We start from the raw sequence: 25,196 nt of genomic DNA, 5'->3' as shown, positions 1-25,196 counted from the left end.
TGCTAAAACTGTGAAGACAACTTTGTTGGTGGACACGGAAATCTTAATAATGTTGAAAAGCTGCTGTGCTTCGGGTTTTACTTTACCCTTGTGGTTTTGTTCTTTGTTTTTTCTCTCTCTCTAACCACTGAATCTTTTTTTTTTAATTAATTAACTAATTAATTTTTTGGCTGCGTTGGGTCTTCGTTGCTGTGCACGGGGTTTCTCTAGTTGCAGCGAGCGGGGGCTACTCTTCGTTGCAACGTGCGGGCTTCTCATGGCGGTGGCTTCTCCTGTTGCGGAGCATGGGTTCTAGATGCGCGGGCTCAGTAGTTGTGGCTTGTGGGCTCTAGAGCGCAGGCTCAGTAGTTGTGGCTCGTGGGCTTAGTTGCTCGGCGCCACGTGGGATCTTCCCGGACCAGGGCTTGAAGCTGTGTCCCCTGCATTGGCAGGTGGATTCCCAACCACTGTTCCACCAGGGAACTCCCTAAGCATTGATTCTTGGAGCACACTCTTTCATTAAGGAGGTGTAGCACCCTCCACAGTAGCTGCGTGCAAGACATGGACATCCTGCAGCACGTCCTAGTCTTGAAAGATGAGTCAGCCTTGTGCAAATGAAATATTAAACAAATGCTGCTTTACTTTTCTCTCATTCTCTTAAAACAATACCAACTTTGGCCAGGGAACCAATAATAAAACTGTAGTTTCAAATTTAACTTCATCTCCAGGTCAGGTCCCATGACGTTGACATTCTATAGCTATTGAAACCAAGCTTTTCCTCTTTTAAAGAATCTTGTTATCCCTCCCAAGAAATCTCGGTGATTCATTTCCATCCTTGCCCCGTTCTTCTGCCATTCAGCAAAAGGGAGCCTGTTCCATGAGTTTCTGGTCTCTGTAAACTTCCTCCTCTATTGAGTGATTAATTACGAGCTTTCTGGTGACTTCTTAATCTTTTTCTGTATTTTATAATATTCCTTCATTTCAGAATTCTCTAGTGTAAGATACAAACACTAAATGGAATATAAGTAGTGGCAATTATTTTCCTCTCTATTCAGCTTTGTCTTTACTATTAAAGGCACCATTTGAAAAATGTATAAAAATCATAAAAGTTTAAAACTTCAAAATAAACACGAGGCAATTAATTTTCTTAGTGAAAACATTAGCATTTAAAGGTTAAAGTGACAAAAAATGTGCTCATTCCTTAACGTTACTAACAAAGTACCCATCTGTGTTAGCATGAGTTGTCTTTTTTAAAGATGCTCCAAATATACATAGAGAGGTGGCCTCTGAATATTTAGACACAATAGATTTAAAACAACAGAACCAAAGCACACTTTTCTTGTTGGAAATACTGAAATCCACTGCTTCCTGTATGAGTTAATGGAACCTCTTGACAAATCACCTGTTAAATTTTAGCTGACAGCTTGTCATATATTAATTATAAACAATTGTAATATACAGCTATCATAATACATGCAACACAAAAAAATAGGAAAGGTAATTAGAGTCTATCCTTTGTTTTCCCCCTTCACTTCTTGCTCACAAGAAAAAAATGACCCAATGTTTCACTTGGGTTGGGATAGTGCCAATGGTTAATGGAATGCCCCACTCTACTAAAGAATTTAATGGGAATATCCATTTGTCACAGTCGCATGCTGTAATCTCCAGTAGCAGAGCCAATGGAAAATAGCACCGTACCATAACGTCCTCTACACTCGGCAGGTGAGGGTGAAAGGCAGCCACTGAACTGAACAGTCAGGGGAGAGAGCTTGGCTTTTCTAGGCCTGTCTTTAGAGAAAGATGTGGATTTCTTTTAAGAGAACATTGCTGCCTGACAACAATAAGAAACGCAGCCCTGGAGAAAAGAAAGTACATTTCTTTCATATGGAAAAAAGTGGGAATTGTTTGCATAGCATGTCTCAAAATCTCTGACCACCTCTTTGTCTACCGGAAGCCCACCTGTTTGTAAAGAGACTTTGGGTAGTGGTATCAGAAAGACCAAGATTAGATGCTCATTTCAGTCACCTCCCAGTTTTGAGTTTGAGCTTTCAAATCTGAGGGATGCGAATAACAGCGCCTAAACTTGCAATGCTACTGGTAGAATCCATAGAACTATATGAGTCCAAAAATTAGCATGGCACCTGAGTTGTCTTCCTTTCTTCTTCACAGTTTAGGTGGAATTATAGTGTAGTCTGATGACTTTATATGTGTATAGTTTGTGTTCTCAAATGAATGAAAATATTGTTTAGTTTAAGGACTGTGTTTTGTATATATTTGTTTTATCTTTCTCATGTGCCAGGTCCGTGTTGGATCAAGAAATGTGCTACTGAGAAATGCTGTGTGAATTAAATTTGAAAAACTCTCTCAAACGTTTTAACATTTGTAGAGATTAGTGTTTAAGTTACTTGAGGATTAAAACCATTGTTATTCCATGTATGCATTTAACAGCAAATTAATGAAATATATTAGGCGTAGCTAGCACCTATAGGAAGAGGTTTCAGATACTCCTTTCAGCGCCTATGAAACAGTTTACTCTCTTCAGAATACGTCATTTGCACCTATGTTGTATTTCTCCATTCTAACTGGATTCAATACAAACCACTGTAGCCTTCACAAAGAAAATATGATCAGCAACAATTACTGCAGTACCTTGGTTAATAATTTATAACCAGAATAGAAGTAAAAACACAAGATTTTGAAGTCAAACAGTTGTAGTTTCTAAATTCTAGCTTGGCCACTCACTAGCTATGTCAGCTTGGCCAAATCACTTATCCTGTCTGTCCCTGTTTCCTCACTTATACAATGGGGCTAATGATAGTTAATTAGCAGGGCAGTTGTTAAGATTGGAGGTGAGGCAGAGGCTTTGAAACTTTTTCTTTTAATCACTAGCCACAGGACAGAAACATAAGTTTTATAAAACAATGTTTAATGCATATAATGCACTCTCTTTTCTTTCCTACTTTCATTTAAAAAATTGTTCATGACCCACTAGATTCACGACCCAGAAAAGGTCATGATGTGCCTTTTGAAAACCAGTGGGATAGCATGATGTTTAGCACATAACACAAGTGTAACATAAGATTACTGTTATTCTCCTTACATTATTTTCAGCCTTATTTTTAGGATGCTTCACGATAGAGGAGTACAAAATCTTTCGAGTCCTTCTAGGAATTAACTTCCTTGGATGGGGTCCAAAATAGACTCATACTCATCGTATGCTGAATTATGCACTAGAGGGGGTTGTGCTGTAGCAAAGCTTCTGTGTGCTATTCATCAAAGAATGTTAGAGCTGGAAAGGAACTAAGAAAACGTCTAGTACCATTCCTTCATTTTCCTTCACGTAAGTATTTATAGTTTTAAAATATTCTACATTTATTACTCACTGATAAGTTGAAAAACTGGCTTCTTGGATCCAGAACTGGGAGGTAATTAGGAATAGTTGGGGGAGAGGGGACACTGGGTCATGACACCTGGGGTTTTGTTCTCCTTCTGCCACCAAATAGTTGGGTCACCTTAAACTCTCAGGGACTCAGTTTCCTTACTTGTAAAATTAGGTGTTTTCAGCAGATGATTAGCCCACCTCTGATGTTTTTATGGCCTCAAAGCTCCAAATGGTAAACTCTCCTAGAGGTTGTAGTAGATGCCACAGGGTGCTGTTTTGTTACAAATCTGATCTGAGTATATTAATGTGTGTATATTGGGCTTCAGTCTTATTCCCACTACAACTCAGATGTACAGAGAAAGCTTGGCTCCTCTACTTGCTGTCTCTCTTATCACCCTGAATAACGCTGTCTCCTTTGCACAATAATAGCTCAGATTCTCTAGTCACCTCCTTCCACTGCTACTTTTTTCTCTAAGATGTTTGCTTGTAGTGGGACAGGAACATCGAGGACCTCATGGTGTCAGGAAAGTTGGGTCCTTGGGCTTGTGTCATTTATGTATACTGTCCTCTGTCTCCTCTGATTTCTGGGTCCCTTTTCCTCCTACTTGTTGCTCACCTTGGTAACCATCATCACTAAGTTCTCTAGCTAACTTAACTCGCTACCAGTGGGATACGTTGATGCTATTTCTTTTTCGACTAGGCTCACAGGTAGTAATCAGACTTCCCAGCTGGTATCTTAAACAAGGTCAGAACTGGTCAGATCTTCTTAAATGAGGTAGAGGGATGTGTGTCTTTCCATCAAACACAACAGCAGAGGAAATTCAGGGTTTTTTTAAAACTCTCTGTTTGTTCCTCTAACATCCAACTTTGCAAGAGGAAAGTGGGACTCACCAGTTTACGGGGGAGGGTGTGGCAATGAGAAAGCCAAATCAGAATTTACACCTTGAGTGAGAATCACCTGTGCAGAGGCTCAGATTTCTGAATCCATCCTTAGGGCATAAGGAGCAGGTGTTCAGCAGATCTTCTCAGCTTTTCAGTTCCTCGTGTTATCAGAAAGTCCTGAAGGCTTGACCAGGAATAGTTGTCTTCTTGATTTTTACTATGAGGCTAACCATTTAAAACAAAGAACAAGGAAGAGGCATGCTAAGATGGTCCTCCCCCTCTCCCCTCAAATTGCTGGAAGACTAAACTTCATTTAGAGTGAAGCCTTTCAAAAATATGTGATTTCTTTCTGGAGCACACAGGGGACAGAGGATTACTGACCAACCCTTCAGTGCCTTTCAGGAGCGCAGCATGCAAAGAGTGGGAACAAATGGGCAGCTTGAGACAACAGTCAGGATGGCGAATCGTAAGGCTGAATCTAAGGGGTCTGCTTACCCTTGCTCTTACAAAGACTGCCTCGAGCCTGCAGGAATAAGCATTGTGTGTATGTGCTGGCCTGAACACACAATGAGCAAGGGAGGTGGCTGGGAGCCTTGACTTTCCTTAACCTTTCTGACCAAGTTTCTAATAAATTTTGGTAGGCCAATTGCCAATGGTGGCTTCCAGCTGCTGACTTTTTCCACATGCTTGAGATCCTTGAGGAGTAAAGAAGGTTAAAATTTGCCCCTTTAGCTAACAATCCACATAGTGTGTTCTGTAGATGAAGCTTGTGTAGCCCAGCAACTGTCTAGGGAGAGGGTTCTGTGGTGTCCTACAGACAAGCTGGGGAGCACTGCATTTTCAACATCATAAAAGCAAGTGGCATGGAAGCAAAACAAGAGTTATTGCACTACGATTGATTCCATAGTTCCCTTTCTTCCTCTCTGATTGCAAAGTGGATCCACCAAACATCCCTGAATGAGGCTACCGAGGTGAACTGGGGCAGTGGACGTAGACTGTGTCTCATCAACACGCTCCTTATATTTTTATCGCTGCTTTGAATGGGGTGCAACCGGCATCTTTCCTCCCGTGTGCCAGGACCCGGAGCAGGAAGCACCCGGGTGTGCAGCTCTTAGGAGATGAGTGAATTTGTTAGAGGGGGGTCTTTTCTGTCCTGGTGGGTGGATGCTGGGGAGTGACGTCACCCGGCCCCCTCCTCTGCAAGTGTGTGTGTGTGAGTGAGTGAGTGTATGTGTGTGGGTTGCGCGCCTCCTTCTCCCAGCTCTCCTGCCTCCTTCCTTCGCCCGTCCAGCTCTCTGGCCCTTTCAGTGGGTCAGGGGTCCAGACTGAGGGATTCGCCAGCGGGCCTGGCTCTCCCCTCGCCCGGGCGCACCCACACTCCCACTCTCGCGCCGGCAAAGTGCACGCACAATCCCTCAGCGCCGGGGCACCGCGATTCCGTGGGATCCCCAGCATGTTACGAGGATTTTCGAAATCAGTCAGGCAAGGAAACAAAGAGAGGAGCTTTTCCAATCACTTTCCTGAGATTTTTCATTTAATCTCCCCATCAAACCACCTCGCCCTCAACCGTAACCAGCGGGTTCACGCCAGGGCTGAGGACTGGGCTGGCCTGGCCATCCCTCGTCCCGGCCCCTGACTCCGCGCGGGCCGGTCTCCGGGCGTCGCCTCGCCCCCTCTCCCCGCCTCCCCACTCCCCCCGCCGGCCTCAGTTTCTGGTTACCTCTCGTGTGCGCTTCACTTTGGGGGGGAAGAAGAGAAGAAGGGGAGGGAGGCGCTGAGGGGGGCAGCCGAGTTGCTATTTGTGGCCAAAGAATCCTCTTTAAAAGAAGCAGCAGCAGGAAGGAGGAAACAGGAGAGGCGGAGGGAGGAGAAGTTACGCGGCCCCGGACCCCCCAGCCGCGAGCGGCGGAGCGTCGAGGAGCGGGAGGAGGAGGAGGAGGAGACACACAGCAGCGGCGGCGGCGGCAGCCGGAGAAGCCAGCGCAGGGCGAGCGGGAGGAGCGGGAGGAGGAGAAACAGCCGCGGAAGCCGCGGGCTCAGAAGGGCCAGGAGGACGGCCCGGGAAGAGGAGGAGGAGGAGGAGGAGGCGGAGGAGAAGGGGGTAGGGGTGGAGGGAGGGCGGGGGGACGCGCTCCTTTGGATGCTGGATTTCGGGGTTTTGGACTCACTCGCTGACTCTCCTCCACTTCCTCGCTCTGGACTGGGCTGGCCGCGCGAGGACCGGGCGGCGGCAGCCACTGGGGGGATTCCCGCGGCGGGGGCCGCAGCTGCGCGGGATTCAGTCGGCCGCCCGGACTCCGGCGGCTCGGGCAGGCGTGGGCTGCGCGGCCGTGGAGGGGCGTGAAGGCGCTGGAGCAAAGTGCTGGTGGCTGCGCGGGAGGCGGTGGCGGAGGCTGCCCGGAGGCAACATGACCAGGTGAGTCCCCCGAGCTGACCCGGTCCGCCCCCCTGAGTCCTCCCGGGTCTGCGTCCTCCGGGGTCTGCGTCCTCCGGGGTCTGCGTCCGCGGCTCGCCCGGAGCCCGGCTCCCGCAGCCCGCAGGGCAGGGGCCGGAGCTGCACACTCCGGCGTCCGCGAGCCCGGCGCCCCGGCACCGGAGCGCACAGTTTGCTCTTCGGAACCTCCTTGGGCAGAGGTCCTCCCCTGCGCGGTTCGCTTCTCGCTTAAAGCCTCAGACCAAGGAGAGTGGCAGTTCTAGAGAATGAGGGTGTTTGAATCTGTATATTTGTGCAATCTCCGCTTTCTCCTCCTGGGGTGGCCGTAGTATTGGGGAAATGGTGGAGCGGCGGGGCACTACGACCCTACCCAGGGATTCTGCCGCTGCAGGTTTTTTTTAAGAGGCAATGATTACTGATTTAAGGAGGGCTGGTTTTGGCGATTTCTTTCTTTCCTCTGAACTAGTGGGGAGAAGGAGAAATAGCAGGAGTCAAAGTCTACGCGGCTGCCATAGAGGAGGGGGCTTGTTTTGGAGACCTTTCCGTGGCAGAATCAAAGCTCGTAGTTCTGCCACGGGAATCTGCTGTTCTTACACGCTCATTCCGTAGGGAAGGGAACAAAGAATTTATCATGAAAACTCCAAGTTGTAGGAAACAATTTAAAAAGAAAGCCAAGAACAAACTAAACGTTCTTTGCTTTCCTGTCGATTTATTGTAGCTTTCACATTGGCGTGTAGAAAACTTGAATTGTGTATCTGTGAGGTTGATTTTCATTTAGAAGCATTAACAAATTAAGTCAGTTTTCTTATGCTTCAAAAAAAAAAAAAAAAAAAAGCTTGGACACTGTGTGCGCTTGGCTTTCATTAATTGGGTGCTCCAGTATTGTGAATAGTAGGTCCATTCTCCAAAACCTGGGCTATCACAATTCACTTGCATTGTTTCCAGCCTGCTTCCCAGTACACGACTTGCCTAATGTCTCCTCTGTTTTCTAAAATTCTTAGAGCAATCCCCCAGACCAACCTACAGTTTGTGCCTTAAGCCTACAGGGAGATTCCTGAGGGATCGGTGCCCTGTATTTTCTCTTAAACTTTTTTTTTTTTTCTTTTTTTCCCCCCTTGACATGCCCACAGTCATAGTACCATTGACTTAGAGCATAGCACATATATTTCGAGCCTCTCAGAGACTAGTAACTGCTTGTGACTTGAGCTAGATTTTCTGTTGGACTTCCAGTGCTTCAAACGTGGACCTTTCCCTTTGGTGTGCTTTTTCCAGCCATCCTGTAGCACACATATGGGGTGTTAGTCCAACCATTGATACTTCTGACCATTTTGGCAGTTCTATCACTGTTTCAAAGTGTACACATCCACCACTCAACTTGAGTAAAACCAGGGTGATGTACTGCCAAGACTTGAAATATTCTGAATTAAAGGAATATTTAGATATACCAACTTAAAGATCATACCATGTTGTTAGTATGATGATATCCAGGACAAAGCTTAATAAATATTGTACTTATTTAGAAAACATTCTGTTACATGCCACAGATAGATGTTATTTTGTTAGCTTAGCAAAGAGAGAATAAAATTTCAGTGCTCAATGTCCGAATGCTTGAAACAGACATCCTAAATGGACAATACAAAGAAAATTTTCCTACCTCCCACCTCCCATAATTATGTACTGTACTTTGCTTTTCAATGGAGCTAGCAATTCTGTGACAGATTTCTTAAATTCATCTTCATGCTATCAGCTATTATTGTACTTTCAAAGTGTGAAATTGACAAGCTGGTCAGTTTCATGAATTCAGCTGTCAGATTGTGTCCAGTTAAAAACTGCTAAAAGCTGTGAATGTGCCTGCCTAGAATTTTCTTTTTTAAAGGAAAGACAGCTAGGGGATGAGGATTAAAGGGTGTTATTAATTGTAGATCTTTGTAAATAGGTGCACTCTAATGTAAGTTTTATCACTGGCTGTTGTTCAGAAGCACATTTATTTTAGATTTCTACTGTTTTAAAAGTGGCATTCAGTTTGTATCTATATTTCATTTTAAATAGTGAGCACTTTACATAGAAATAATCTGTTCGTACAGCCCAAAGTAATAATAGTATAATAGAAATAAGATTCAAAGAGGAAAAGTGTCTCTCGAATATATTTTAATGTATACGAGTAATATATTACTTTTGTAATGACACGTGAAGAGGTGGATGAATTAAATATTTTACGGTGGAGGTTATGTAACACAAATTCTTCTTAGACCAGTGCAGTTGTAGTTACTAAAGTAGTGAAATACAGTGCTCTATTTTAATATATATGTATTTCAGTGGATAATCATAAAAGCAAAACTACTTAAAGTATTAAACACAATGATTTGATTTGTCTTTTAAGATTGACATTCATTTACAGCCAGAATATCTCAAAGTCGAGAACTAAGAATCGGAATCCCCTCATCTGCTGCTATTTGCTAAGCCACTAGGGGCCTGTATAACTGTTCTTATATCCAGGAGGTACCCTAGTATGGCATATGCAGACCCTTCCTAGAGAGACATTTAAAAAGTATCAGGTAGGCAGTCCCCTAAGTTTTTGTTTTGTCTTTTTAACCTATTAACTCATGCTCTGATGTGAGTCATAGACATTGACCGAAGGGTTTTTCAAGAACGTGGTTTAGAGCTTACACTATGGCGGTAACAAGGATGACTTCTCACAGAGTGTGCAACATAGGAGAGGTATTTGTGCAAATTCATATGTGATCCCAGTTTCTCAGTGTATGTCAAGGATAACTGATAAGGATGCTCTTTGCATAATGTAAGGTTAAAAAAGAAAGGAAGCAGAATTACTTTAAGGCATGCGTAGTCACAGATTGATGGTGTGATTAAACTAGCTTTGTGAGTGCTGTGCAAGTTGTGTGGAACGAGAATCTGAGGCTGTGACTACAGTTTAGTCAGCACTTGAGGGACCCGCACTGAAGATGCACTATACGTTTTTAAGTGTCAGTTTCACAAATTTGAAATCAACCAGCTGTGGCAATCTTGATAGACATTAGGCAATAAGGTCAAGTATACTTACACTGTTCTTTTGTTGATTTCCAGTTTTTCAAACTGACAAGGGTAACTATTTGTAAAAGAGCACCCTGTAAGTATTTGCATATTGGATTTCCTTCAGCCCAAACTTGATTTATCAAGCCATTGAGCATTTCTAGTTTTAAAAGGATTCTATGGATAAATAAGAATTCATTAACACAGTCACGTACTAAAAGTGCCATTTCAGGAGTGATGGATTTCTCAAGGTGGTTTTGCTTTAAAACTACCCTTCTCTAGTTTCAGTGTGTATTTGTGGGTAGTCTGAGAGTTGAAGTATGCGTATGCTCTAATTTATGATCCTGAGAGCATCAAACTTTTAGGCTCACATCTTTAAATGTATACATTTAACCTTTGGTCATGGGTGCCCTTTTAATTCCCAGAAGTTTCTGGGAATCTGGAAAATAAACTTTACCTTTAATGTAATATATTCAACTTAGCGGCCACAAAATATTCTTTTAGCATTAGTTTTATAAGCACAGATATATGAAGTGCTAAATAAGAAAGATTAAGTGTTCGGTTTTCCAGAGTATTCAAAGAATGTATTATTTATTCCTATTTTCTTAAAGGGAGAGTAGTTTTTGGTTGGAAAGGTTAGTTTGAATAAATGAGTTATATTTTAAGCGAGGCCTACTCTGAGTGTGTTTTTGCCTTATGGAGTTATTTTTCTTTTCTTTGTACTGTTTGGTTTCTTTGAAAAAATCTTTTAAGAAAACTACTTACTTGCGATGGCACAAAGGCAACTTGCAGCCGCAAGCAAAGTCAGTGTTTAAAAACATTTCTTTTTATATTATCAATGATTTGCCAAGAGCAAAGAGAAGAGTTGTTCTTTCTGTGAACTACAAGGTTGAGGATTCCTATGTAACACATCAACAGAAGAAAGCTGATAATGTGGAAGAAGATTGCTTAGGAGGGATTTATCAGTAAATTTCATTGCAACAAACAGCCCTTGTTTACACTTCTCTAATTTCATAGCACAGTGACATTTCCCCCCAAAGGACAGGTTTGTTTGGGGATATGTTTTCTATATGGATAATATCATTTGCTTCTAATTAGTAGTTGGTAACACTTATTAAAATGTCATGCTTGGCTTGCATTTGTTTTGACAATTAAAGCGTCCAAATTCTCCCACCCCCATTTTAAATATAAAAATGTGTTTCAGCTCTCCACAATCAAACCCTTAAGAGAGATAGCTAAAAGAATAAATGGCTTGTGCTTACTGATTGTTCATTATATGAAATTGTAGCCTCAGACGTAAAAGTTCAGCGTGTTCTTTACGTCATAAGTCTTGGGGAGGTCAAAGAGCGAATGCTTATACGTTATAGAAGTCTCTGACCTAGTGTAACCTAAATAATAGAGTCATGACAATGGTGAGAGACTGAAGCATCAATGAAATAGAATTCTTAAAAAATGTAACTCACAAAATTAATTTCAGGCCCATGCCCCTCGTTTCCCCTTTAATAAATCACCCATTTGCTTTTATGTAATCAACAGTTTGCATTTTCTTCTCAACATTTTATTTATAAAATATTTTTAAGGCAAAGTAATTTAAGTGTTGTCTCCAGTTATACTGTCACACTCCTCAAAGCAACTTGTTGCGAAAAAAGAATAAAATTGCCTGCAATGTTCCACCTCCTCCCTCTCGAAGTAATGCATTCAGTATCTTTCTGTCCATTGTTTTCTATTTGATGCTGATGTATTTAATAGGGTCATATCAATGTTTGTCAGTTACTCTATAGTTTTTTTTTTTTTTTAAATTACAAGAAACAAAGAGCAAAACTGAACTTTTTCTTGGCTTTTCAACCTCTGCTGTCCCGCAGATCAAATCCCTGTATGTCATAGATCAGCAAATTAAATGAAAGAGATGACAATTTAGAAAGCTAAGACAGCTGATTCTGTCCGTAAGCCAGCACATCAGGTGTACCCATAGACACACAGTATTGAGACAACTTGAATAGTCCTAGCTTTCCACCTGCAGCAGGCAAGCTTTGCTTTCCTTTGCAAATGGCTGCTCTTAGGTGGCAGGCTCCCCTTGGGCTTCTTCAGAACTTACAACAAAATATAAGAGCAAAAGCAGCCATCTGAAGCTCATCTTTCTCCTAGTTCTTTGAATTCACTGACCAGAAACACGACTTAGCTTTGACATTCAGATAACAATGTCAGGAGTGTTGTGACCTTTAACATATTGTTATTTACTGGCTTTAACCATCCTAACTCTGTCAGTTTCATGAGATTGATTGAGTTTATAAACTCTTAGTTGTCTTTTTTTCAACAGCCCTCAAGCTATATTCTTTAATGTAGCACTAGCTAACTAAATTCAGATTTGTGAATTGCATTTAGAAAATTATGCTTCTCAGTATTGCTTTGGGATTAGGAGATAGTGTACTTTCAAATATATGAAATGATCATCTCACTGGGTCACAAGTAACAAGTGACTTCTTTTTTTAAGCTTCAGTAAATGGACTCCCTTTATCAACAAAAAGGTTTATATTAGTACTGATTTTATAAATAATTGAAAATCAGTTATTGTTTAATCTTATTTAAGCGTAGGTATATAGTGTATATAAAGATAATGCTAAAGGTTGCAAAATCTTGACCAGCTTCTTTCCTTCCTTTTTTTTTTTTTTTTTTTTCTTGGTGACAGTGAAAAGAACATGAATTTGATGCAAGAAAAACTGAATTTATACCTTAGTTTTGTCACTTATTATCTGTGGGATCTTGGGAGAAATTATATAACATCTTAGGGTCTTGTTTCACCATCTGTAACATGGAGAAAATAGCCATAGAGGTGATGAAGATCCAATTAGATAAGGATTTATCTTATTTTGTATTTTTTAAATTAAAAAATTCCTGGATGTAGGAATGACGTAACGGACATGCTATATTCAATGATGCTGGTTTGTATGATAGTGTTCTGCTATCTTTAGCTATCTGCTATAAATTATTGCTACCTGATTTAAAAATTAAGCCTTGTTGGATATGGGTGTTTGGTCTACATTTTCCCTATGTGCACTCTGTTGTGTACATGGTATAATTACTACAGATGCTGGAACTACCTTTTCCTGTCCAGCACGTTTTTTGAAGTCTGTACACATCAGTATGCCATAGAACGCTGTTTATCTCAGAAAGCTTTTAAGGGAAAAGCTAGAAATGATTTTACCTACAATGTACAAAGAGAGCATTTTGCTTAAAAGTCAAAAATGTATTAATAGATTCCTGATGATATTTGATGTTGAGCTGCAGTCTGGGGGAAGAAATGTTTAGAAAAGCAGTTAATTAAAATACTGAACCAACAGAATTGCCTTTTTTTTTTTTTTTTTTTTTTTTTTAATGGTAGTGCATCTTAGAAAGCTCTTTAGCTCTTTGCCCAGCACAGCTGTCCTTCCATGAAAGATCAGGTTTCAAGAGCAATGATGGATGGTGGGTGCCTGTAGCCAGTTGTGGGGTTTGCTCCGAGGTCAAATGTATTGATGGAGGATAGGAATTTACTGCCTTCTGTCTCTCCCTAAGATCCGCCAGTACAATTTCACAGAGAAAAATTAGACTAGACACATCAAATGCTGATCCAGTGTTCCATTACGGGCCAAAAAACATTTGTTTTCAAAGTTTAAAATAATTTTTTCCTCCATCCCCCTTCCACCCCAATTGAAGGGACACATCGTACACACACTAACGGTTTCTTACTGTACAAGTAGACTGCTGGCTCCCTGCAAAAACATATTTGAACTACTTGTAATAGTAACCTAATCGAAATATTGTTAAAGGATTTTAAGAGAGAAACAAAATAAGTCTACTAGTTTTGACTTTTCTGGTTGAAATAATTCAGTATGTGATTTTTAGATACATGGTTTTATATCTTTAGTTATAAATTCTATCTTATATCTTAATTTATATCTTAATTTAAATGGAATGTTTGGCCAATTGGTAATAATCTATTAGAAACGTCTTAAATATTCTAAATCCGTTTACTGGCTAAGTAGTGATTTTCACATTTTTCTTGGGTGGGAAAGGAGGGAATTATAATATTTTACTGGAGGGATGAATTTTGGGGAACATCTTCCATTGGAAATATCTCATGGATGGAAGTTCTCTCTCAGTCCCTTCTTTGAGCCTCACTTTCTTCATCAGCATTGTTTCCCCTTCATTTGATATTTTGGCCTTTGGTCTCCATCTCCATTCTAAACTCTCATTGTTGTTTTATATATGGGCCTCTTCAGGTCACTGTCTGTACTCTTTAATGGGATATTCCTGTCTACTTCTCATAGAAGCAATACTTATTTCTGCATAGATGACTCTCAAAATAAATTTTCTAACTTCTCTCTGGAGTTCCAGATCTGAATTTTTTTCCGGCTTGTTAGATAGTTGAGAAATAGAAGGCTCTCCTGTATCCCACATTCTGCATTTTATAAACTTAAAATATAATCTTTCACCCATACTTTTGCCTACTTTTTTCTTGGTACCTCATTTTCTCCTTTCTCCTCTTCAATTCTTCCTAAAAACTTTTGCTTTCTGAAATACAAGGCTTTTCAGTTCTGCCTACTCAAGTGCTAAATTCCCAGCACAGCAGTCAAAGCCCTTTGCAGGCTAATCCTAACTTGTGTGTCCAGCCTCTGCTCTCAGCGTAGCCCCAGGTGCTCTGTCCTGCTGCAGTATCAGAGCCCCTGCCCTAAGGGAGAAGACTCTGCCCTCGGGCTCCTCTTTGGTTCTACCAACCCTGGGTTCTTGGAATCCCCTTTCTCTCCTTGCAGGCTGTCCTAATTTGCATCCATTGAAATCCTCCTAATTAGTCTCTCATTTTCTCATTCTCAACTCAAGTGCTCTATGCTCTTTTCTTTGAATTTACTTTGAGTTGAATTTAATTGAAATCATGAACGTGAAGAATAATTATTCAGTTGAAATCTCTGATGATGCTCAGGACATCGAGATAGATGCAAAACAAATTTCTTTTAATTTTCTTTGTATTGGAAGTACAGTAATAGTGGTTGACGTGTACAGTTGTAATTGTGACGGTTGCTAACATTTACTGAGCACGTACTATGTGCGAGGCATTCAGCATAGCACTTTACTTTCACTGTCATTTTTAATCTCGAAAACAACGCTATGTAAGTCATATGCTTTTTATTATCTCCAGTTTAAAAGCTGATTCATAGAGAGGTTAAATATTTGCCCAAGGTTGCATAGCTAGATATAATAAAGATGGAGCTTAAAGCCAAGATTTTAAGTTATGATCCCAACTTTTATCCACTCCACTCTTAACCCCTCAATATATTCTTGTGTCTGACATGAATTTTTAAAAAAATTATTTCACATGTACCAGGCGCGTATACACCATGATACAGTGCTTTCTTAACCCAAATTCAGGAAGAATCTTAAAAATTATGTAGGTTTTCCCCCTATCGTTTCTGAAGAATCTCTTCTGTTTCTTTCTCTGCCTGGGACTGGAGGGATTTAATTTTTTTTTTTTTTTTTTAAACTTAAGCAGTTTAGTTTGGACTGGGTGAACTTTTTTTTTTTTTTTTTTTTTTTGGCAGTTGCCTTTCAGCTCTAAAATTATATGCTTTCAGGCCAGTGACACAACTGCCTGAGCCCTGGGGTTAGTCCTGGAACAGAAGTGGTTAAATTAAATATTTCCACCAAGAATAGGTTTTTAAAAATCACAAAGGCTGGCATTTTCATAGCTGCCCAACAGGTAGGGAATCAAAAGCATTTTTACAAAGAGAACTATAGATCCAGCAGAGATATCTGAAGAGCAGCCTCCCATCAAAGAAATGAAATTATGCCAAGTGACTGATATGTATGTGTTCTATTTATTGGCTGCCTGCCCTGCACAACTGTATCTGGGAAATTTTGTCAATTATACTGTCTTCTAAAATACTCTTATTTTTGCTGCTCACATGTTCATTTCATTATCAATAACAGATGGATGACTCGATAAGTTTTTTTCCATTTAACCCATTTTTATAAAAGTTTAGCTTTTTTTTTTTTTTTGGTCAGGCTACAGAGACCTATTTCTGATTAATTATGGTCTTATAAATAATACAAGAAAGGATATTACATTTGTTTGATGATTTGGAAAATTATTTTTTCTCTGACAACAAAGCACCCTGAAGTTTTAAATCAGACATGGTACATAAAATAAAGTTACATGGAAAATGCTTTGGTCTTTTATGGCTCTTACTGTGTGTTAACAATCAAGTCTTCTTTGCCCAGGTTTCTAAAATGCTTCTCACATGCATGCACTGTCCTATTTAGTCATGTTTTCCTGTGGGTTAATCTATAAACAAAACCTGCTAGGAGCCTGGAGTGGCGTGTACTACCTTCTTTGGCTGGTGTGTAGTGAGGGTTCTTCCATAATTAGGTTCTTAATAAATGCTTTTTGATGATAATAGTTATAAATAAAGAATGACAAGTTCAATAAATATTGTTAGGCATATTCAGCTATTACTTTAAGAAATGATTGGCTAAGTGCAATAGAATTGAATCGGATTTTTACTCTTGCCCAGATTCAACTTGAAACTGATCTCTTTTTATCAAAAAAACTAGGAAATATACCATTTAAATCTTGATTTTAAATTCATCATTTAAAATCTGTTTTCTCTAAATAATCTCTTGTTATTCCAGTAGACCAAAAGAAATATTAACTTTCTTTCAACCAAATTATCCACTACCTTTTAATATGTTAGCTGGCATCTGTTGGCAAGACCCTCATCATCTTTTGCCTGGATTGCAGCCTCTCTGTGTTTAGTTGGGAACTCTGTATAGTTGCTTCGGTGCTCTGTAGCCAGGCTGATCATTAAGAAACTCAAATCTGTTTATGTCATCCTTCTTCAAACATTCCAGTGGCTCTTCCTTCCACTCTATGTAAAGGATGAAATACTCAGCAGAGGTCACCTGGGCCTTGATGTCTTTCTCCCTGCCTTGTCTCTTGCCACCTTGCCATTCTCATAATGGTTTTCTCTATTTCCCTTCTCCTGCCGTCAACACACATACATTCCAGCCATACTAAAGTATTTGATATTTCCCTGATGCACTACTTTGACCCTTTGGTGTATAATTCTGAGTATGCCTTCTCCCTTTCCTGGAAATTCCCTTCCCCTTCCACTTTTGCCTGATTCCCCTCTTCCTTCAGGTCTTAGCAGAGCTGACAACTCTTCCAGGAAGTCTTCCCATCCTGCCAAGCCTGGATACGCTTTCTTTATGCACTAGAAGAGACCCAAATACATTTTACATAGAGCGTCCATAACATTGCATTGTTAACTGCTTATTTATGGTCTGATTCATTACAAATACCTCAAAGCCAAGACCCAAATCTTTTCCCCAGTGGTATTTCTAACGCCTAACCCATGGCTTGGCTCAGTGTCCTAGTAACATTGGCCCATTGTTGTTGAGTAATTTGTGAACAAATCCGTGTGCCCAGAAAAATCAGAGGTTATTTAGTTCATAGCCCAGATCTTAAAACCCGTATGTTTAATATTTAACTCCACAATTTATGACAGTATTGTCAGTTGCTCTTGAGTAATTTTATTTTACTTGAGCTAAGTTCCACTTACCTAGTTCCCTACCAAACCAAGACAAAACCAAATCTGTGTATGCTGTGTATATCTTCTCATATGCCACTAGACAGGACAAATCTGCCTTTACATCTGGCTGTGGTAGGAATTCCCAGATGCACTTAATTCTGACACATGGTCATTATTGAACCAAAAGCCATTGCCTGGCATGATTATAGCTCGTATTTGTTTTCTTTTTAAGGGGCCTTATCCAGGCTGCCAAATGTACAACAGGTGCCTTAGTTTTATACTTGCCAATCTGCTGTTATTCAAATGACCGCCCTAACAGAGACTAATGGTATCTAATAAAATTGATCTCAGTTCTGGCAAGCCAGGCTTAGGAAAGCAGGGGCAGTAGGAACTGCGGTGTGGAAATATGCTGGTGCTGAATGCTCCTGGTGAAGCATACATTTTTTAGAAGGTGGCATATGGCTCACACGTAGGCCCCTTGTTTATGTTGAGCCATGGAAATTTTCCGCAGCCCAGTATTATTTGAACGCTAGGATTTGCAACCTCTAATCTTACTTTAGATGGACTCCCTGGGTGGCATGGGGACAGGACTAGCTGTGCCAGCTTATCAGTGAATGGCTGTGCCATGTCTGTAAGGCACAGCCAGGCAATCATTTTTGGCCAAACAGCTGGCTTGTATGACCGCTTGTATTTCCTGTCATCAGAAATTTGCCTCACTGATTTCATAAGGCCCTGTGAAGACTTCAGTATTAACAGAGATAGCTAGGAGAGGAATACTTCAGCTTGCAAATAGGAGCTAATCTTTGGACACTTGCATTCAAAGAGTGTGTATGATTTTGTGGGTTTTTTTCATGCTTTATAGGAAGCTGGCCTAAGGAGACCTTTGTCACCAAAGGAAGTAACTTCTTGACAACTGGCCATCAGAACTCAAAAGTCTAAGGGCTGATAAATGTTAGAACCAGGTTTCAGAGGGCTATGAAATTGCATTTGTTTTCTGTAAGGATCTTAGAAACCTCATTTTCTTCACTTACTTACCTGCTCTCCCATTTATGCATTTATTCTTTAGAGTATCGTACATTAATCTTTCCACGGTGCCTTGCACTTATTCCCATAAATGCAAGGCACTGTGGGAATGTAAGGATGAGCTTGCAATGACAAACAGGCAGAGATCTATCTGGATTCTTAAGATTTTGGAAAATTCATGCTAGCATAATGTCCTTTTCCAATTGGAGAGCTTTATATTGTCATGTGGAAAAAAGCTACTCAAATTCCACCATGATAGGAAGGCTTACAGGTTTCACTAAATGAATAACCACTACTAGAATAAGAGTCACTGGTTAGAGCCTTAACTGCCTAGCCGTACTTCACTTGGCTCCACAGTTAATTGAGCTTAACTAATTTCCTGTGACCTAGCATATAGAGTAGTTCTTAGGTTAGGATTTGGCTATTATTGGACCATCTTTTTGTATTATTTATACCCATCCTACTTGAAAAAGGATTTGTGGCAGCTATTAAATCATATGCTTCATTATCCTTAATACATCACCTTGGTAGAGCAGACAATGGATTATTGTACAGATGGTTAGTTTCTATGAATTTTTTAAAAAAAATATGCATCTTCTTAGCCTCATTCTAGATGATATTTTATTTCAAAGCATTTAAAAAATGATAGAGCCCTTTAAGGAGTATAGCAAACTACTCACTTAGTGATGATTGTTCGTACTAAAAAAAATAGACTAAGTAATATAAACGTGAAGAACATTTTTAAATAAATGTTTTTGAAAGGCCTGCTACCATTTCTGATTGCGTAAGTTTTTCAAGATAGTTTTTATCATTTAGAAGAAAAGATGCACAACGATGTAGTAGGATTTTCCAGTAGTAACGTTCTTTGCAACTAGAATTGAGAAAAATAATGAAATAAGCAAATAGATAAAAGCTAGCATCCCCAAGCCTACATGAACATGGTATCACTTACAGGTAAAGGAGAAATAAATTATCTTGTAGATATTTTAAGCATAGGACTCCTTTTCCTTTTGGATTTTTTAGGTACCAGAGTGACACATTACATTATGTTTCCATATCTCTCAATGAAAACTAAACACATTTCTGTCTGTAAAGTGGACCATATTAGCCTCTTTGTCATAGGGATAAACATTTCTCACAGAGCGAGAGGGAGATCTTCCAAAGGTGCTAGAAAGGATGTTAGATTAAACTTTGTGTTGACGAGACTTCACTGTCCCAGCTAGCCCTTCCACCTTGGTCTCCAGAACCCAAGTCCATTCCTTTTTGTACTTAACACTGTCCCAGAAATGGAGTTCTGGCTGATGCATTGCTGGTTCTCAGATGATGGAAGTTTCCTCATCAGACAGCATCTGCTTTGATGAGGAGTTTACTGCTTTTTCTCAAACAAGACTCAAGGGAAGAACAAGAGACAGATCTTTATCCTGTTTTATTTTTACCATAAGAAACCAAGTCTCTGTATTATTTAAATTAAATGTAATTATGAACTCAGTTGTACTAGCTATATTTCAAGTGGTCAATAGCCACGAGTGGCACAGGGCTGTCATATGGAACAGCACAGACATAGAACAGTTCTGTTGTTGCACAAAGCTAGATTGGGCAACACTGGTCTCCCTGATGGTTCTGAGATATCATTTGATATTTTCAAGGTCACACATGTAGTAAAATATAGACCATTTACATACTGAGACTACCCACTGATCTTACTAGCAAAGAATCTACGTGTCAGATGTAAGTGAAAGATGATGTATCTCAGAAATACATCCTCAAGGAAAGTGAATTGATAGCTGATTCTGTGCTTTTTGTCTAATGACAAATAACGCATACTGTTTGATTTTGTACCTGCTCAATACGGAGAAATACTCTTCTATGGAAGGCAAATATGGAAACAAATTGAGTTTTAGCTGTTCTACCACATCTCCTCTCAGATTTCTTCAGTGAGTCTTTTCTGTTGTTTTCCAAGTGATTTCTGTCAGTCTTCAGTCATTTTTCACTGCAGAGCTGTATGTGAAGGTTTAAGGAGTGGTGAAAACAGGGCTCAATAGGGTGATCATATAATTAACATCCAAACAGGATGCTGTGAGAGTGAACGGGGATGCTCTTAATGGGACAACTGGTTTAGACCCGGCTGTTGTCAGCAAACCTGTAGGTCTGATGTCTTAAAGCTTCCTATGCAGAGCAGAGCAAATGTGCGTCTTTGTTAGGACGGCCAGACTTGGTAGGAGGGAGGCCTGAACGAAATCCTGGGGATTCAAAAGCATTACCTAGCCTCCTCTTGCCATCTTTCCTACTGTCCTGCTTTATTACAACGCTCTGGAATTTTGTCAGGGATCAAACCAATCTAATGTCACTTGTAATTAACACTGACAAGCGTATATCAGAACATGTTAGAAGTCATTGAAAGAAATGTGAAGGCGGATGAGGACCTCCAGACTCACCCCTGCCAATCCAGCGGGGATGAGAGGCAGAGCAATAGAGACAAAACTAAGAGAGTACTTTAACCGCCCCCCTCCCACCTCTCCACACCCTCCGTGAGGCTGAGGCAAGGGTTAAAGGCACAACTTCAGGTTTCTGTAGAGGTGTAATAGAACAGCCAGGGAAAGGAGAAGGGATGAAAAGTTAAAGGACTTTGTAATAGTTCCTGGAAACAGAGCCCTACTTTCTCTTAACTGGCTTCTCTTTGGGTCACAGAACCTGAGGTGATTGTTCCCAAATGCCTTTCTCTTTTCCTTTCGCATCATGAGTTCCTGTCACCTCCCACAGGGAGCACCATGGGTCTGGTATTTTTAGTTGCAGCATTTGCATTTTATAGATAGCTTTGTTTTTTTTTTTGTTTGTTTGTTTTTGTTCTTTTTTTTTTTTCTTGCATTGTAACTATAGCTATAGCAAGGAATTGTTTTGTTTTCAATATGCTTTAGAAAGTATGTAGCAACAGTTAGGTGTAGTTTTTTGTTTGATTCTTAATCAGTTCTGAGACTCTCTTTGTCCCCATGTACCTCCAGCTTTATAATCAAAATGAACAAAAACAGGTTTCTGAGGGATAAGGGTTTTTAAAGACAATCGGTTAAGAATACAATCGTGTATTAGGCGATGCTCGCAGCTTTGAAAAAGCTACAGAGGTCTCCATCAGGGGCAAGGGATTGTACATACACAGTGCTGAGGGTGTTTTGGTCTGTACTAAATTGGTGTTTGCTCAGAACCATGGACTGTGTCTCCTACCCATCTCCCCAGAAAATTTGTCAGTTAGAAAAAATAAAACTTCTTTCTATTTCTAAAAGATTTACTATTATAATTTTTAATTTCCTTACCAAAGAGGATTCATGGTAAGGATGGAAGTGCTTCTGCTTTACAGCATTCTCAGCCCCCGTAACAAAGTGGGAAAGTGCAAGGGCTACTTCGAGCCAATCAATACACTAGAGCCTGGGGACACTAACCTCTTGCAAAGTCTCATTTTTCAAGTCTTGGCTTTTTATTGTGATTATATGTACTGTCTCTATCAGTAACCAAGGTGAAAATCAGGGTCCTCTGTAATTACAGATCTAAATCTTGATGGTCGCAGGAATATTATGATCGGCAGGAGCTGTATAAAACAGCCACCCGTTCTCACCCCAGAAAGATTTAATAGTCCGTCTCCTCCGCCCCACACACTGCAGTCATGGGTTGCAGTGCTCTAGGTAATAACATAGAACTTGAATTTGTCATTATAGAAAGGATCCTGAGAACTCTCAATTCAGGTGACATGGTGATTCATACATGACACTGATCCTTGTTGATAGAAGTCTCTTGTACACATTGTTACATGCACGGTAGGAGATGCAATATTGGATCCAATATGGTACTGTAGTTAATTGATGTACTCGGTGCCAAAAGGTTGCTAAGTCTGTTAAAGGGGCAATTTATCATTTTCAGTTGTTTAATTATCTGGAAAAAAAATTAAGGATGGGCATGATTAGTTTTCAGAAATGTGTAGTTTATCTATTAGTATTTTAAATGTATGTAACTATAAGCCTACCAAATTAAATACTGAGCTCCGATGGTAGCTCGCACTCGGAGTAGAGAACAGAAAAGCACAGAAATGTGGAACATTCCACTTGGGTATGTCTGACAAGTAGCAGAGTAAGAAAAGCTTTTCTTACTCTTTTTTTGGGTTATAATGAAGTGATTTGAAAGAGAACATGAACCTAAAGTAGTTTTCCTAATATTTTGCTCTGATACAGTGGTCAAGTGTTATTGTTTTCACCTTTCTATATGCTAACTTTTATTCATCTATTTTAAAGTCATAAAAGTGGTATAACCTCATTATAGGAAATTTAGAAACAAACAAACAAAAAGTCACTAATAATCCCATCACCTGAAAACAACCCACTGTTCTGACTTGAGAGAATTTTCTCGTCCTTTATACTGTATGGTGAGTTTGCTATTCAGTACTTTGTCCATTGTCATTTTAGCATAAATATATATTTTTTCCATCTTGCCTCATCATGACTATCATCTTTAATGGCTGCCCAATAATTCATTGACTAGATGTGTCTATTTTCCTGTTAGTAGCCGTTGTTTTTGTTTTTTTCCCATTTTTCTCACTATTTCAAATACAAAGTTTTGAGGAACATTTTAATTGGGCTAAATTTTTCTATACTTTGCATTGTTTCTCTTAGCATTGACACATAGAAGTGGTATCCCTAGGTCAAAGGATATGAGCAGTTTTATGTCTTTCTGAAACATGTCAACAAATTGTGTTCCAGAGAGGGTGTACGTGCTAATAATGCCACCAGTAATGACTGAAGATACCAGTTTCTTTTCCCCTTGGTCAGTTTAAACATTATCATCTAAATCTTGTTGATTTAATAGGCAAAACACTGCCTCATTATTGTTTTAATATGAATTTCTTTAATTACTGAAGTGTTGCTTTCTCCTTAATATTTGTTTACAAGTCATTTATTCCTTTATATGAATTGTCTCTACATTTCCTTTGCCTAAGGGTTTTTATTCATTAGTTCACATTCTTTATATATTAGGCATATTAACTCTTTGTCATGTTTGTAGCAAGTGTACCTTAAGTCTGTTTATTGGTCTTTAGTAATTGTTTTTACATATTTATTTTAAATTTTATATAGTCGAAGTCATTGATGATCCTTTTCTCTGTGGTTATTAAAAGTACCTGAAAGTATTAAATAACCATGAAAATATCATTATGTTTATTTCTGGCACACAAACCAGGTACTGCTTTGCTAGAAGAAAGTATAAATAAAGCATGTTGTAAATTTACAATAAAGAGTTATATGTATACAGATTTCTTTTTTAATTGGAGTATAATTGCTTTACAATGTTGTGTTAGTTTCTGCTGTACAACAAAGTGAATCAGCTATGTGTATACATATGTTCCCTCCCTCTTGGGCCTCCCTCCCACCACCCACCCCATCCCACCCATCTAGGTCATCACAGCATTGAGCTGAGCTCCCTGTGCTATACCACATGTTCCCACTAGAGATGTGGATGGACCTAGAGTCTGTCATACAGAGTGAAGTAAGTCAGAAAGAGAAAAACAAACATCGTATATTAACGCATATATGTGGAATCTAGAAAAATGGTACAAATGAACCTGTTTGCAGGGCAGGAATACAGATGCAGACATAGAGAACAGATGTGTGGACACAGAGGGGGAAGGGGATGGTGGGATGAATTGTGAGGTTAGGTTTGACATAAATACAGATTTTTTTAATTTATTTTTTTAGCGAATTTATTTTTATTTATTATATTTTTGGCTGTGTTGGTTCTTCGTTACTGCGCGTGGGCTTTCTCTAGTTCTGGCGAGCGGGGGCTACTCTTTGTTGCGGTGCGTGGGCTTCTCATTGCAGTGGCTTCTCTCTAGGCGCACGGGCTGGAGCATGGGCTCTAGGCACACGGTCTTCAGTAGTTGTGGTGTGTGGCCTCAGTAGTTGTGGCGCACGGGCTCAGTAGTTGTGGCTCGCGGGCTCTAGAGTACAGGCTCAGTACTCAGTGGCGCGTGGGCTTAGTTGCTCTGCGGCATGTGGGGTCTTCCCGTACCAGGGATAGAACCCGTGTCCCCTGCATTGGCAGGCGGATTCTCAATTGCTGCGCCACCAGGGAAGTCCCTAGATTATTTTTTTTAAAAAGCTGCCAAACTCTAAATGGCCGGTTCTTTAATCAATCAGCGTTTTCTGTTACTATTCATAAATTGGTATTTTTAGTTTGTCTGAAGCAATTTATTAGAAAATAGTATTAAGTTTAGTAAAATATCTACATGAGTTAATTTTTAGTTGAATTTGAAAAGGATATTATTAGTTGATTTTAGAAGTGAAATATTTCCAAGCAGCTCATAGAATATAGGTGTTTCCAAGGGGGAGAATATAGTTTGATAATCTCGCCTTCAAATCATGTGTAAGTGACATGTAGTTGTAGTATAAGGCAAGCTTTTAAATAGATTTTTTTTTTTCAAAATTGCCAATTACTTATCCTCAAACTAAACAGTCCTTCCTTCCCCAGTTTATATGCAATGTTTCTTTAAAAAAAAAATCTTATTTGAAATCATTATACATTTTAAAAGCTGTGTCTGGTTTGCTCATTCAGTTTTATTTTTCTGTACATCCATGACTGAATCAGTTATAATACTCTTTCAATTACTATAGGTTTTTTTTTTTTTTTTCTGCTATTATAGTTTGTTGGGCTGAACCCTTTTCCCTTGCGTTTTTCTTATAGCTTATTCTTTGGTAATTTCTCTGATTTATTCTTTGAAATGACCTTTAGTTGACCCTAAAATGTTGAGTAAGAAACCAAGAAGACTTAAATCAGATTTTGACATAATATCATAGGACTTACTTATGTTCTGAGAAGTGGGCATATTATATGTATAATTTAATTGTAGCCAAATGCTTAATTATAGTTTGAAATC

General features: G+C 39.7%; 1 protein-coding gene and 1 long non-coding RNA gene across 11 annotated transcripts in view; one reads left to right on the top strand and one right to left on the bottom strand.

The window, feature by feature from the left end:
• The window catches only part of LOC137770717 (uncharacterized), a 233,978-nt gene extending 227,509 nt beyond the window's left edge, over positions 1 to 6,469 (bottom strand). The window contains exon 1 of the long non-coding RNA XR_011075214.1: positions 6,412 to 6,469. This is a non-coding gene — a long non-coding RNA (uncharacterized lncRNA). The remainder of the gene's footprint in view (positions 1 to 6,411) is intronic.
• Positions 6,470 to 6,589: 120 nt separating this feature from the next.
• The window catches only part of PTPRD (protein tyrosine phosphatase receptor type D), a 521,421-nt gene continuing 502,814 nt past the window's right edge, over positions 6,590 to 25,196 (top strand). For all 10 annotated transcript variants that reach the window (XM_068552041.1, XM_068552036.1, XM_068552035.1 and 7 more), the window contains exon 1: positions 6,590 to 6,659. The gene's annotated coding sequence lies outside the window, so the exon portion shown is untranslated. The remainder of the gene's footprint in view (positions 6,660 to 25,196) is intronic.

Source organism: Eschrichtius robustus, chromosome 10 (assembly GCF_028021215.1).
Source record: "Eschrichtius robustus isolate mEscRob2 chromosome 10, mEscRob2.pri, whole genome shotgun sequence".
NCBI lineage: Eukaryota > Metazoa > Chordata > Mammalia > Artiodactyla > Eschrichtiidae > Eschrichtius > Eschrichtius robustus.
This window is presented reverse-complemented; position numbering and strand designations above follow the sequence as displayed.